This window comes from Grampus griseus, assembly GCF_964374135.1.
Source record: "Grampus griseus genome assembly, chromosome: 4".
Lineage (NCBI taxonomy): Eukaryota > Metazoa > Chordata > Mammalia > Artiodactyla > Delphinidae > Grampus > Grampus griseus.
In genome coordinates, this window is record NC_138997.1 from 125,548,011 (window position 1) to 125,564,816 (window position 16,806).

Consider the following 16,806-nt stretch of genomic DNA (forward strand, 5'->3'; position numbering starts at 1 on the left):
CAGAGACAAAGGACTTTATAAAAGTAACCAGAGCTTCATGTTAATTTATGTTGGTCCCCTGCGCTCTCAAGTCCCTCAGGGGTGACATAAGGAGCCCATGATGAATGTCTGCACACATGGTAGTTTGTGTTACAGTAGAGGAACACTGAGCTCAGGTGATTCACAACTTTTTTTTTTTTTTTTTTTTAATTTTTGCTGTGTTGTGTCTTCTGTGCGAGGGCTTTCTCTAGTTGTGGCAAGCAGGGGCCACTCTTCATTGCGGTGCACGTGCCTTTCACTATCGCGGCCTCTCGTTGCGGTGCACAGGCTCCAGACGCGCAGGCTCTGTAGTTGTGGCTCACGGGGCTAGTTGCTCCGCGGCATGTGGGATCCTCCCAGACCAGGGCTCGAACCCGTGTCCCCTGCATTGGCAGGCAGATTCTCAACCACTGAGCCACCAGGGAAGCCCCCCGATTCACAACTTTTATAGTTAGCACAAGTAAGCCTATTCTTAGTCTGGAGAAAGATATTACATCATCATTCAAGGTTGCTCACTGCAAACACAGACTTGAGAAATGGCCTGGAAAAAGAGAACTCAATACCCAGCAAGGACATGCAGGGATGCTCCGAGCCCATGGCAGACTGCCTGTCCCAACAAAGCCTCTTTTGCTACTTAGCCATAAATTGAACATTATAAGGCCTGAATTTATGTGTGTAGTTTTTGGAAATGAATATTAGAAGAGCTCTGAGAAAATAATTGTATTAATTAAGTTACTGATTACCTATCATGTTCCAGGCACCATTCTAAATTCTTTATGTATTGCATTAGTTTGCTAGGGTCACCTCAACAAAGTAGCACATACTAGGTGGCTTAAACAACAGAAATTTATTTTTTCACAATTCTGGAGGCTAGAAGTCTGAGATCAAGGTGTGGGCAGGGCTGGTTTCTTCTGTGGCCTCTCTCCTTGACTTGTAGATGGCTGTCTTTTCCCCGTGTCTTCATAACATCTTCCCTCTGTACCTATCTTTGTCCAAATTTCCTCATCTTGTAAGGACACCAGTCATATTGGGTTAAGGCCTACCCTAGTGACCACATTTTAACTTAAGTACCTCTTTCAGGACCCTATCTCCAAATACAGTCACATTTTGAGGTACTGGGGTTTAGGACCTCAGGGTATGAATTGACGGAGGAACACAATTCAGCCCATAACTCATATGTAGTCTCAATCTTTGCAACATCTATTTTCTGCATTTTACGGTTGAGGGAATTAGCTTAATGAGGTTAAGACACTTGTCCAAGTAATAGGTAGTAGAGCTGGAATTTGAACTAAGGTTTTATCTGGCTCCAAAGTCTGTATTTCTGGGCTTCCCTGGTGGCGCAGTGGTTGAGAGTCCATCTGCCGATGCAGGGGACACACGTTCGTGCCTCGGTCCAGGAAGATCCCACATGCCGCGGAGCGGCTGGGCCCGTGAGCCATGGCCGCTGAGCCTGCACGTCCGGAGCCTGTGCTCCGCCATGGGAGAGGCCACAGCAGTGAGAGGCCTGTGTACCGCTAAAAAAAAAAAAAAAGTATATATTTCTAAGCATTAATTGTGATATGAAGCTTTTTTTTTTTCTGTAAGGTAACAACAAAACAAAAGAGAATGCCTGGTTTATTTACAGAGCTACTTTAAATGTATCAGAGAATGTAATTTGATTATGTTCATGCTTGGGTAAAAGAATATCATTTTTGGTTTGGTGCTTGTCTTATAATGTGAGAACTTTGCACAGATAATCATTCCAATTATACATACCGTCTTTGTTCACAGTTAGAATAATAACAATGTTGAGTATTGAACTGTTTTTAAAAATAAAGGATATTATTTTACTTGAGTAGATAGCGATACTTTTATTCTCCCTCTGTATACTATTAACACGTAGTTTTTGTTAAAATAGCACGAAGATTATGAGTGCCACTAATATTCACATAGATGTTCAGCTCATTTAATATAGATTTTTTTAATGAAGTTCGTATTTGCATATATTCATACTATTAAGTACTGAGTAGATCTTGTAATAAATACTTTCCTTTGAAACTAGAAGTCTCACTCTAATATAGATTTTGTAAGTTTGTTTTGTTCCCAGATTTTAAAAAAGCTTTGTACTCTCATGTGGTTTATCAGCTGTTTTTCTAATTCTTATAAGAAATACCTTTAAATTTTAATTACTCAAGGGATTTTTCTGTCCTTGCAAACTGAGGACAGTCCCTTGAAAAAACTTGATTCATCTAAGTAAGTGGGGTTTTCAAGAAACCCTATCTATAAGCAGGTATAGACATTTCTTAAAAGACCAGTGCAGTGTTGATATGTTTGTGAGACCAACCTGCCTCTTGACTATTACAGACTACAAAGAGGTTTGCAGTTAACTTACCTCTACATTATAGCCCATTTTCCCAAAGGTAAATAACGCCTCCTGGACCAGGGGTTAATTAGTTCTTCAAAAAATAATCTTTAAAAAAATTCCAGCAATGGAATTGTAGGAAACGTATTCCAGATTATAGGCAAGTGTGCCTGCCCACCCAGAGGCTGGCCAGATGCAAGATCAGCAGAAAGGAATTGAGAAGCAGCAAGAGTGAAGGGGTTACTGACAGGTCACTGTGAGCTACAGTCCCCAAAATTGCTAACAAGTACTTCCAAAAGGAAAGGAAATATGAATGGAAAAAAAGTGTAAGCAGGTTTGAGAACTAACCCACGGGCATCACATTCTGGGTGAGTGCAAAACAACAACAAACAAAATAACCCCAACTCTATGTGTCTGTGTTGTTGCCTGAAATAAACAGACTACCAGATATTTCTCCTGCAAAGATGGGTTTATTCAGGATCAGCAGAGAATTGCAACTCATGGTCTGCAACCATGGCGAGCCACATGCAAGTCCCCACGTGGCAAGGGCAGGAGAATACTTTCATAGGGAGGAAAAGGAAGTTGGAAGGGTTACAGCAAAACAGAGTCCATGGCTTTTCATTGGCTGAGTCCTTGCCAGCAAAGAAGATGAGTCTGTCTTCTTCCTGTTGGGCTCTGCTATTGTCCCAGGGCATGAGAGCTCCCGTTCTGGTCTCCCAGCTCTTATTTAATTGAGGTTTCTGTATTACTATTATTATTTTTTTACATAGCAGATGTAGGAGAATTGACTAGTGCTGTGGTGATCTAAGCTCTGAAGAATATCAGAAATACTCAGCGCATGCTGTAACCAAGCAAAGGGCTCGTGTGCCCTCAGTACAGAAAGCCAGACTCTGGCAGCCAGAATTATCAGCAAAGTAAGGATTTATTGCAGGGCACCAAGCAAGGCAGTGGGAGGCAAGCCCCAGATCCACTCCAACTTAGTCTTTGAGTTAGGAGTTTTAAGAGGGGAAGAACAAAGAGGTTGGGATTAATTATCATCTTGTGACATTTCTGTGACATTTCTTAATTATAGTTTTGGGAGTCAGGATGTCTCTGGTTTACAATTCTCTGGCCAAGTGGTCGATGGCTTGGGGGGTCTGTTAACTCATCTTACCCTGTAGAAACAACCTGAGTCTGTACGTTAATGATGGCATCTGTAATAGCGATTTTGGTACATTAATGATGTTAACAACAGCAATTTTAGTACATTAATGATGTTATCAACAGCAGCAGTCTTAGTCATCTGACTCTGGTTGATTAGTTCAGTTAGCACAGGATTGAGATCAGAGGGGACAAGGATGGGAATAAAGTTTTGGATAGAGAGATTAATCATAAACTCAGTAAGGGAACTGGTTTTAGGGGGACTCGGTTTCAATACTTCCTTCCGGGAGACCTGAGTCACACTCTGAGGGGAAAAAAGTGTTGGAGGCAAGTAGAATAAAGCAGGGCAGGAACACTTGGAATAAGGGAGAGAGAAGAGCTACATTGGGAATGGTGAAACTATGTCACTTTGTATTAGGATGGGTGGCCGGGAAACTTGGAGGAATAAGAGCTCTGAAGATAAATGTAACCTTGAAGGCAAGGTCCATAGACCTCTTGGAAACACAGAGCTGGAGGTAGAAAATTTCCAACCAGACTTAGCTTTGACACACAGAGAAGAACTACAGAGAGAGGCTATATTTTCAGTCCTTCACTTAGAAGAGAGACGATGAGCCATGAAACTGAGTAACTGGCCCCAGCCCATCCCCATCTCTTCCACAAGAATCTCCTCCTGAGATGGGATTCACAAAAATCCATGTCATTTGAACACGGGGGAAAAAAGAAATGCCATTTAACCTCAAATGACCTCAGTACAAGGCAAAAGATTAAAATGGATTAAATAACATTTGAACAGACAATGAGAGCTCACCAGAAAAAAAAAATGTAGCCACAAAGCAGATGAAAAGTAATATTTCTGAGTTCAAAGAAATCATTTAGTTTGAAGTTTTTGAAAAAACAGCACTAAGTAGGAATGACGATCTCAGAAATTAGATGGCTTACAACAGGTTATGAAATGACAACTGACACAACTCAGAAAGGAATTGGACTAAATTACAGTTGACTCTGGAGCAACATGGGTTTTAGGGGCACTGATCCCCAACCGTCACAGTCAGAAATCCGAGTATAAGTCTGCAATCAGCCCTCTGTATCCAAGGTTCCACATCTGAGGATTCAGCCAACCTCAGATCATGTACTAGTGTAGTATATATTTATCGAAAAAAAAAAATTTGTGTGTAAGTGGACTTGCACAGTTCAAACCCATGTTGTTCAAGGGCCAACTGTACAAGTAATACAGGAGCCAATAGACTCCACAGAAAGCACAGTACAGGATATAAATTTCATTCCCAGGAGCCCGGTAGAGCAATCTCCTCTTTCACAAATTCTAAATTTCCATATCAGAGATCTGCATTGTACCATTTTTCTTCTAAGATGATGATTTAAATGGCCAAACTTTACAAAGGATGACTTTTCTATGTAAAGCAGGGACCAGTCTAACATTAGAGCCACCCTCTGGAAACTTTCAAAGCCTTTAATCACTCATTTAAGTTTAGGGGCAGTTCTTAGCTCCCTAGTTCATACCATTGGTCTACTCTGAAAGTCTCTATTTAGTGAGGGGAGAGCAATGGTGGATCAAAGGAGTCCAGGGCCTCTCAGGGTGGCCGTGCCTTACAGTCACCCAACGGCAGGGTTTCCATGATCATAGGTTCACAGGCCCACAAACTGTCAGGCTAACAGGAGGTAATCATCATCAGTGTAATCAACTTACTAACCAAACTCACAGACAATTGTGGAAACTGAGATGCTAATTTCATATTTATATTTATAACGTTACTACTAGAAAAAACAGAATACTCATATGAACTGAGCCAAGAATTTTTTTTCTCCTGTGTGTGAAAGTCTCTGGGAAGCTAGGAAGATTGCTTGTTGAGGCTAGAATCCAAGCCAAGAGTCTCCTCTGATACAGCAGTAGCCAGATACCCTCTCTTGAGGAACAATGGTGGGAACCCACCACTAACCAGGAAGGTGACCTCTTTGCTCACTTCTGTGGTCAAACCCTTTATTCAGATGTTAAGATAAAATAATTAGACACTGCATTTTTTTACTCAATTATATTTTGGGCTTGCCCTCTGGAAGCATCACTCTGTGGCCCCTTTAGGGTTTTCTTGGTTTGTTTTTTTATTTTTTAATTATTTTTTATTGAAGTGTAGGTGATTTAAAACGTGTTAGTTTCAGGTGTATGGAAAAGTGATTCAGAGTTTTTTATAGGTTATTACAAAATATTGAGTATATTTCCCTGTGCTATATAGTAGGTCCTTGTTCATCTATTTTATATATAGTAGTGTGTATATGTTACAAATTCATAATTTATCCCCCCCCACCTTCCCCCTTTGGTAACCACAGGTTTGTTTTCTATGTCTATGAGTCTGTTTCTGTTTTGTAAATAAGTTCATTTGTATCATTTGTTTAGATTCCACATATAAGTGATATCATATGACATTTGTCTTTACTGTCTGACTTACTTCACTTAGTATGATAATCTCTACATCCATCCATGTTGCTGCAAATGGCATTATTTCATTCTTTTTTATGGCTGAGTAGTATTCCATTGTGTGTGTGTGTGTGTGTGTGTGTGTGTGTGTGTGCGTGTGTGTGTGTGTATATATCTCACATCTTCTTTATCCATTCTTCTGTTGAGGGACATTAGGTTGCTTCCATGTCTTGTCTATTGTAAATAGTGCTGCAGTGAACACTGGGGTGCATGTATCTTTTCAAATTATGCTTTTCTCCAGATGTATGACAAGGAGTGGGATTGCAGGATCATATGGTAGCTCTATTTTTAATTTTTTAAGGAGCCACCATACTGTTCTCCCTAGTGGCTGTATCAATTTACATTCCCACCAACAGTGCAAGAGGGTTCCCTTTTCTCCGCACCCTCTCCAGCGTTTATTATTTGTATACTTTTTGATGATGGCCATTCTGACTGGTGTGAGGTGATACCTCATTGTAGTTTTGATTTGCATTGCTCTAATAATTAGTGATGTTGAGCATTTTTTTTCATGTGCCTTTTGGCCTTCTGTATGTCTTCTTTAGAGAAATGTCTGTTTAGATCTTTTTTGATTGGGTTGTTTTACTGTTTGTTTGTTTGTTGATATTGAGCTATATGAACTGTTTGCATACTTTGGAGATTAATCCCTTGTCAGTTGCATTGTTTCTAAATATTTTCTCCCATTTTTTCATCTTGTTCATGGTTCCCTTTGTTGTGCAAAAGCTTTTAAGTTTAATTAGATTCCATTTGTTTATCTTTGTTTTTATTTCCATTACTCTAAGGGTTGGATCCAAAAAGATATTGCTGCATTTTATGTTAAAGAGTGTCCTGTCTATGTTTTCCTGTAGGATTTTTATAGTGTCTGGTCTTATATTTAGGTCTTTAATCCATTTTGAGTTTATTTTTGTGTATGGTGTTAGAGAATGTTCTAATTTCATTCTTTTACACATAGCTGTCTAGTTTTCACAACACCACTTATTGAAGAGACTGTCTTTTCTCTATTTTATACTCTTGCCTCCTTTGTCTTAGATTAATTGACCATAGGTGCATGGGTTTATTTCTGGGCTTTTTATCCTGTTCCAGTGATCTATATTTCTATTTTTGTGCCAGTACCATACTGTTTTGATTACTGTAGCTTTGTAGTATAGTCTGAGGTCAGGGAGCCTGATTCCTTCAGCTCCATTTTTCTTTCTCAAGATTGCTTTGGCTATTCGGCGTCTTTTGTGCTTCCATACAAATTAAAAAATTTTTTGTTCTAGTTCTGTAAAAAATGCCATTGGTAATTTGATAGGGATTGCACCGAATCTGTAGATTGCTTTGGGTAGTATAGTCATTTTGACAATATTGATTCTTCCAATCAAGAACATGGTATATCTTTCCATCTGTTTGTGTCATCTTTGATTTCTTTCATCAGTGTCTTATAGTTTGCAGAGTCCAGGTCTTTTGTCTCCTTAGGCAGGTTTATTGCTAGGTATTTTATTCTTTTTGATATGATCGTAAAGCACTTTTTCCTTTCTGATCTTTCATTCTTAGTGTATAGGAATGCAACAGATTTCTGTGTATTAATTTTGTATGCTGCAACTTTACCAAATTCACCGATGAGTTCTAGTAGTTTTCTGGTAGCATCTTTAGTATTCTCTGTGTATAGTATCATGTCATCCGCAAACAGTGACAATTATACTTCTTCTCCAATTTGAATCCCTTTTAAATCCTTTTACTCTCTGATTGCCGTGGCTAGGACTTCCAAAACTATGTTGAATAAAAGTGGTGAGAGTGGACATCCTTGTCTTGTTATTGATCTTAGAGGAAATGCCTTCAGCTTTTCACCATTGGGTATGATGTTAGCTGTGGGTTTGTCATATATGGCCTTTATTATGTTGAGGTAGTTTCCCTCTGTGTCCACTTTCTGGAGAGTTTTTATCATAAATGAATGTTGAATTCTATCAAGAGCTTTTTCTGCATCAACTGAAATGATCCTCTGGTTTTTCTTCTTCAATTTGTTAATATGGTGTATCACACTGATTGATTTGTGTGTATTGAAGAATCCTTGCATCCCTGGGATAAATCCCACTTGATCATGGTGTATGATCCTTTTAATGTGTTGTTGGATTCTGTTTGCTAGTATTTTGTTGAGGATTTTTGCATCTATGTTCACCAGTGTAACTGGCCTGTAATTTTCTTTTTTTGTGGTATCTTTGTCTGGTTTTGGTATCAGGGTCATTGTGGCTTCATAAAATGAGTCTGGGAGTGTTCCTTCCTCTGCAATTTTTTGGAATAGTTTAAGAAGGATAGGTTTTAACTCTAAATGGTTGGAAGAATTTGCCTGTGAAGCCATCTGATCCTGGGCTTTTGTTTGTTGGGAGTTTTTTAATCTCAGTTTCAATTTCAGTACTTGTAATTGGTCTGTTCATATTTTCTCTTTATTCTGGGTTCAGTCTTGGGAGATTGTATCTTTCTAAGAATTTTTCCATTTCTTCTAGGTTGTCCATTTTATTGGCATATTGTTGCCTGTAGTAGTCTCTTATGGTCCTTTGTATTTCTGTGGTGTCAGTTGTAACTTCTCCTTTTTCTTTTCTTCTTTCTTTTTTTTTTTGCAGTACACGGGCCTCTCACTGTTGTGGCCTCTCCCGTTGTGGAGCACAGGCTCCGGACGCGCAGGCTCAGTGGCCATGTCTCACGGGCCCAGGGCATGAACCCGTGTCCCCTGCATCAGCAGGCAGACTCTCAACCACTGTGCCACCAGGGAAGCCCGTAACTTCTCCTTTTTCATTTCTGATTGATTGATTTGAACCCTCTCCTATTTTTCTTGATGAGTCTGGCTAAAGGTTTATCAATTTTGTTTATCTTTTCAAAGAACCAGCTTTTAGTTTCATTGATCTTTTCTATTATTTTCTTCATGTCTATTTCATTTATTTCTCCTCTGATCTTTATGATTTCTTTCCTTCTACTACTTTTGGCTTTTGTTCGTTCTTCTTTTTCTAGTTGCTTTAGGTGTAATGTTAGGTTGTTTATTTGAGATTTTTCTTGTTTCCTGAGGTAAGCTTGTATCACTGTAAACTTCCCTCTTAGAACTGCTCTTGCTGCATGTCAAGCTTTTGCATCATTGTGTTTTCATTTTCATTGTCTCTGTTTTTTGATTTCCTCTTTGATTTCTTAAGTGATCCATTGGTTGTTTAGCAGCATATTGTTTAGCCTCCACATGTTTGTGTTTTTTGCACTTTTTTTCTTGTAGTTGATTTCTAATCTCATAACGTTTTGGTCGGAAGATATGCTTGATATGATTTTAGTTTTTTTTAATTTACCAAGGCTTCCTTTGTGTCCCAGCATGTGCTCTATCCTGGAGAATGTTCCATGTGTACTTGAAGAGAACGTGTATTCTGCTGCTTTCAATATAAATAAATATAAATATCAATTAAGCCCATCTGGTCTTATGTGTCATTTAAGGCCTGTTTTTCCTTATTGATTTTCTCTGGATGATCTGTCCATTGATGTAAGTGGGGTGTTAAAGTCCCCCACTATTATTGTGTTACTTTCAATTTCTCCTTTTATATCTGTTAACATTTGCCTTATATATTGAGGTGCTTCTTTGTTGGGTGCATATATATTTACAATTGTTATATCTTCTTGGATTAATCCCTTGATCAATATGTAGTGTCCTTCTTTGTTGCTTGTAACAGTCCTTATTTTAAAGTCTATTTTGTCTGATTTGAATATTGCTACTCCAGCTTTCTTTTAATTTCCATTTGCATGGAATAACTTTTTCCATCCCCTCACTTTCAGTCTGTATGTCTTTAGATCTGAAGTGGGTCTCTTGTAAACAGCCTATATACGAGTCTTTTTTTGTATCCATTCAGCCAGTCTGTGTCTTTTGGTTGGAGCATTTAATCCATTTACATTTAAGGTAATTATTGATATGTATGTTCCTATTGCCATTTTGTTAATTGTTTTGGATTTGCTTTTGTATGTCTTTTTTCTTCCTATCCTCTTTTGTTCTCTTCTCTTGTGATTTGATAACTATTTTTAGTGTTATGTTGAGATTTTTTTTTCTTTTTTGTGTGTATATCTATTATAGATTTTTGGTTTGTGGTTACCATTAGGTTTTGATATAGCAGTTTATATAAATACATGATTGTTTTAAGTTTCTGATCTCTTAATTTCAAATGCATTTCAAGTATCCTGCATTTGTACTCTCTTCCTCTCATGATCACTGTCTTTGATATCATATTTGTGTGTGGATGATTTCCTACCTTTACTGTATGTTTGCCTTGACCAGTGAGCTTTCTTATTTCATAATTTTCTATTTCTAGTTTTGTCCTTTTCTGCCTAGAGAAGTTCTTTTAGCATTTGCTGTAAAGCTGCTTTGGTGTGCAGAATTCTTTTGGCTTTTGCTTGCCTGTAAAGCTTTTGATTTCTCTTTCAAATCTGGATGAGAGCCTTGCTGGGTAGAGTATTATTGATTGTAGGTTTTTTCCTTTCGTCACTTTAAATATATCATGCCACTGCCTTCTGGCCTGCAGAGTTTCTGCTGAAAAATTAACTGATAACCTTATGGGGATTTCCTTGTATATTATTTGTTGCTTTTACCTTGTCGCTTTTAATATTTTTTCTTTGTCTTTAATTTTTGTTGATTTGATTACTATGTGTCTCAGTGTATTCCTCCTTGGATTAATCCTGCCTGGGACTCTCTGTGCTTCCAGCATTTGGGTAACTGTTTCCTTTCCCTTGTTAGGGAGGTTTTCAGCTATTATCTCTTCAAATATATTCTCAGGCCTTGGCTGTCTCTCTCCTTCTGGGACCCCTATAATGCAAATGTTGGTACACTCAATGTTGTCCCAGAGGTCTCTTAGACTGTCTTCATTTCTTTTCATTCTTTTTTCTTTATTCTGTTCCTTGGCAGTGATTGTCACCACTCTGTCTTCCAGCTCACTTATCCGTTCTTCAGCCTCATTTATTCTGCTATTGATTCCTTCTGGTGTATTTTTCATTTCAGTTATTGTATTCTTCAACTCTGTTTGGTTGTTCTTTGTATTTTCTAATTCTTTGTTAAAAATTTCATGTAACATCTTGCACTCTGCATCCATTCTTTTTCCGAGACCTTGGATCAACTCTATGATTATTACTCTGAAGTCTTTCTCTGGTAGATTGCCTATCTCCACTTCCCTTAGTTGTTCTTCTGGGGTTTTATCTCATTCCTTTGTCTAGAACATATTCCTATGCCATCTCACTTTGAGTCTGGGTTTGCAGACTCAGTTCCACAGGCTGCTGGATTATAGTTTTCTTGTTCTGGTGTCAGCCCCCTGGTGGGTGATGCTGGTCTAGAGGCTTGTACAGGCTTCCTAGTGGGAGGGTCTGGTGCCTGCTCCCTGGTGGGTGGAGCTGGTTCTTGTCCCTTTCGTGGACAGGGCCATGTCAAGAGGTGTGTCTAGAGGCAGCTGTGAGCTCAGGAGGTCTTGAGGCAGCCTGTCTGCTGATGGGTGGGGCTGTGTTCCCACCCTGTTGGTTGTTTGGCCTGAGGCGTACCAGGACTGGAGCCTGCAGGCTGTTGGGTGGAGCCAGGTCTTGGTGCCACTGACCCAAGCAAGATGTCTGCCTCCTCGAGAGTTCATGTAGATGAACACTCCCCGGAATCTCCACTACCAGTGTTCATGTCCCCAGGGAGAGCCATGGCCACACCCTGCCTCCACAGGACACGCTCCAAGACTAGCAGGTAGGTCTGGCCTAGGCTTCTATGAAGTCACTGCCTTTGCTCTAGGTCCCAGTACATACAAAACATTGTGTGCATCCTCCAAAAATGGAGTTTCTGCTTCCCCAAGTCCTGTGGATCTCCTGCAGTCAAGCCCTGCTGGCCTTCAAAGCCACATGCTTTGGGGACTCCTCCCCCTGATGCCAGACCCCTGGGCTGGGAAGCCTGACACGGGGCTCAGAACTCTCACTCCTGTGGGAGAACTTCTGCAGTATAATTATTCTCCAGTCTGTAGATTGCCCTGCCCACCCAGGGGTTATGGGCTTTGTTTATATTATGAGTGAGCCCCCCCTACTGTCTTGTTATGGTTTCTTCTTGATATCCTTGGAGGTAGAATATCTTTTTTGGCAGATTCCAGTCTTTTTTATTTCTGGTTGTTCAGCAGTTAGTTGTATTTTTGGTGTGCTCATGGGAGGAGGTGAGCCCGGGTTCCTTCTACTCTGCCATCTTTTCCATCTCTGACTCCACGGCCGCTTTAAATGACAACTTATTGCTTTGATTTGAGGAACATCTTCCCTAGAGTGACATCTTCTAATAACCACAGTCACCCACTTCAAGGTACTTGTTTAAACCCTAGAGTATCACCTTATCTCCAGGTTCTGGGAGCAACAGAATATAGTCTCCCATAGACCAACTAAAGGTTCTCCCTTCCATGATAAAAGAATGATGACAGGAAGGTATCTGTCAGCTTCTAAGTTGTGCTTCCCATGAGATCAAATATGCATTGGACTGAAAACTAGGAGACCTTTGTTCAAATTCTGACTTTCTCCCATGTGTGACCTTGGGCAAGTCATTTAACCTATTTTAATCTGTTTCCTTATCTGTAAAATGTATTCTTAAAGTGGCCTTGAGGCTTAAGTTAAATATGCATTATGATAACCTAACTCAATAAATATTAACTCTGTGTATATACCCAGGAAAGTAAGTCAGGCATTTGGAATGTTGTTATAAAACAATTTTATGAGATTTTTGTTCCTTTCCTAGGTTTACAATTTAGTGATTCTTCTCTGTGCCCCTCCCTTCCTTGCCCTCTTTCTGGTAATTAGAAATAATGCCCCATGAACGAAAAGGGTCAGTGTGCCTACTTTGGAGATAAGAGCAATAGGAAAGGAGTATACTAGGTAAGCTGCATTCTACTTCTCAAGGTGGCTGGAGGAGATAAGAACCCGGGCAGTTGAAGAACATAATAAATAATAATAATAGTAGGTTTGGTGTAGTGCTTTACCCTGTTAAAGAGTTACTAGACTCCTGTGGGCCACTGGTATCCTGGGTAGCAGGGCTACTCTCTCCCACATGGGTTTGCTGGCCTAAAGCAACAAAGCCAGGCCCAACCCAAGGAGACTCAAGAGTTAGCAACAGATGATGGTGCACCACACCGCTCTTCAGTCAGCCTCCCTTGAAGTCTGTATGTGTCATCTGTTACAAACCATGCTGTCAAGTTCTCACTGTGGTTGCTGCCTTCTTTACTTTAGTATTCTGTTTACATAAAGCAGTAGTTCTCAACCTTGGCTTCTTATAAGAATGGACTGGGGAGCTTTTAAGAACTACTAATGGCCTGACCACATCCACAGTGATATTTAACTAATCTGAGGTCAGGGTGCCAGGCATTGGTATTTTTTGTTTGTTTGTTTTGTTTTTTAGAAGGTGAGATTTATTTGAACTAGACAGGTAATTTGAGGTAAAATACAAATATGAATATAGACATAATCTGAACTAATTTTTAAAAGAAATACATTGTGGTGATCATTTTGTAATGTATAAAAATATCAAATCACTATGTTATACACCTGAAAACAACATAATATTGTAAGTCAATAATACTTTAATTTAAAAAAAAGAAGTACATGAATCCCTGCTATGCCAGCTACTAGAATGCCAATCTAGTAAAACCCTGTTTCTTGGGGTTCAAAGGGAAAAGTAGAAACTCAGACTTTCCTAGCATCTTTCTTGACTATATTCCTCCTCCCCAGTCCAGGTTAGGCACCCCTCCTATGTTTTCTCAGCAACCTGTTCATAGAAATATCATGTACCACACCCTATTACAGTAACCTATGTATTTATCTCTCTCCCCCAGTAGGCTGACTATAGGCTCCTTGAGGGTGGGCACCTTGTTGGATCATTTTATGTCTCCAGGTTCAGGGGAATCAGGCACTGGTGTTTTTAAGGGCTCCCCATGTGATTGGAATGTACAGCCAGGATTGAGAACACTGACATAAAGGGACGATTTCCCCCTTGTTCAGTGGTTTTCAATCTCTGGCTGCACTTTAGAATCACCTGGGGAGCTTTTAGACAAATTAAATCAGAAGCTCTAGAGTTGGGGCCTAGATATCTGGATTTTTAAGGCTTCCCATATGATTATTATGTGCAGTCAGGATTGATCAGCACTACTATAACTCAAATAGAATATGAAGAGATTAGACAGAATATGAAGAGGTATTTTTAATACAAAGTAATTGCTAACCTTCCCTGAGAAAACTGTGAACCCACACATTCCGGGGGAATACACGGTTGCAAGTTTGCAAAAATATGGAAGTCATGCACTTAGGTCCAGGCTGGGGAGGATAATGTAGGAAAAAGGCACAGTGACAAAGAAGGATAGGGAAAGATGACAGATCTTCATGCATTATTTTATATGAAACAGCTGGAATTCTAAAATATCAGATATAATCAACTTTAACTCAGCAATCATCTAAAGAAGGATTGCTCCTGGCAAAGTGTCAATCATAGATCACAGCTACCAATAGAGAGCACTTCTTCATGCCAAGTGTGATGGCAGACACTTTACAGGCACTGGCTTACTTAATCTTCACAGCAGTTCTGTGAGACAGGCTCTGCTATTATCTTCATTTCACAGATAAAGTGAGGCACAGAGGCCGTGTCTTGCCTTAGGTACACAGCTATTTAGAAGTACAGTCTGGCAGTGGAACTAGAGAGACCCTAATGGCAGCCAGTGGTCTCTGAAGACGGGCAGATGCAGAGATGAGAAGGTCCATTGGGGTGCAAGAGGAATATAGTAGAATTTCTACTTCCTTTTGCTTTTGTCTTCTGTAATCTTAATTTTTTTATGTCATGTAATTTACATATCATATTAATTTAGTAGGATATATATATATTATTTATAAATAAGCAAATGTGCACATATTGGGTCAAATGATGAGAAAAGTTTGAAGACCATTTCTCTAGGAGCTAATGGGTATACAAATAGCGTGTGGCAGAATATGAGTCTGTTTTGAAAGAGTAGAAAGTAACCTAGGAGCAAATTTCCGCTAAAGGGAAAATCAGATGAATTTTGGTTAGCTCTGTCTTCTTCTATAGGTAAAAACATTGAGACTTAAAAAATATATATTTTAGTGACATACTCTCAAATACTTTGAATTACTTTTCAATGAGCCATTCTAAAAAATCTAGTTTCTTTGTTACTTTGAAATGAGTTTTCATCTGTGACCGCTTAGCAATGTGTTTTTGTGGAGTTTTTTAGACAGCATAGGTCTTTATTTAGACTAGAGAATTTATTATCTGTTTTAGATTGACCCCTGGGGGAACAAAATCCACCTTGTGCAAAGCAGCAGGCATGCGAATTTGCCTGTGCTGCTTGTGACCTCAGGTCCAAGCGCCTCGATCATGTCGTACAGGCTCTCCTACTTTGCATCTGACTTTATCCTTCGCCAATTTGTTTGCATGTTCTGGCACCTCCATTCTTCCTAAATACTTTTATTTCTCTCCTCATAGCCAGGCCCCATTCTTTTTATCTTTAACTATGGATTGTCTTTTCCTCTTCCCCTATTCACACTTCCATCCTGGGATTTATTTTAACACATTAATTATTCTTTCCATTATTCTTCAAGAACAGTTTTAGAGGAAACTCTTAATCTCTTTTCCCCCCACACATGAAGGTAACCATTATTAATATTTGGGGTTTGTTTTTCCCAGGCCCCTTCTGTATGTATGGATGTAGATGTGGTTTTTTATAATCTCTAAGTGGGATCATATGGAACACACTGCCATATAATCTACTTCTGTCAAGTAATATGTTAAGAAATAGCCGTAATATCATTAGAGGTCAGTAAAATAGTTTCAGTGGCATCATATTATTACAGCACAATAGCCTACTATAATTTATTTACCCCATATCCAATCAGATATTTAGTTCAGTTACAGCTTGGCTGCTATAATAAACAAGGGTATAAAAATGTATTTATAGATGAATCTTTCCTCTTAATGATTATATCACGTGAATAATTCTTAGAGATGGATATTGGATCAACAGGTAGGTAGACATTTTAGCTTTTCTAATATATTTTTGCCAAATTGTTCTTCCAAAAGGGTCTGTAAATGGAAGAGTCATTTCCACAGCCATTGTCAACACTGGATATTATTACCAAAATTTTGTTTCACTAATTTGAGCGAAAATGCAGTCTCATTTTGATTAACCTTTCTATGATTATTAGTGTGAAAGAAAGAACAGTGATTTTTATTTATTTATTTATTTATTTTTTGTGGTACGAGCCGCGCAGGCTCAGCGGCCATGGCTCACGGGCCCAGCCGCTCCGCGGCATGTGGGATCTTCCCGGACCGGGGCACGAACCCGTGTCCCCTGCATCGGCAGGCGGACTCTCAACCACTGCGCCACCAGGGAAGCCCTTATATTTTTTTAATGTTTGTAAAATATCTATGTTTTCTTTTGATTTTCTTCCTTTGGTGTTAGGTTTAGAAAGGTCTTTCCAACCCCAAGTTTACATTATAATCACCTATATAGACTTCTAGTAATTTTAAGGTCTTATTAATCTTTTACGTTTAAATATTTAACCCATCTGGAATTTATTTTAGTAGATGATATGGCTCTAAAAGAAATTTTTCTAAATGGTTATCTAGTTGTCCCAATATCATTATAGGGTTTTCATTGTCCATTCAGATATTTCTTAGCAGTGAGGTGGAGATACCAATAGAAAGAGAAATACCATGTTCTCAGTTGCTATGAAACATTTTCATTCCGGGCTAATTATGGATTCATGCTGTTCAGTGTTCCATCATTCTTTTCTGCTACCATATACTACTGAAAAAAGAATGTAATAAAAACTT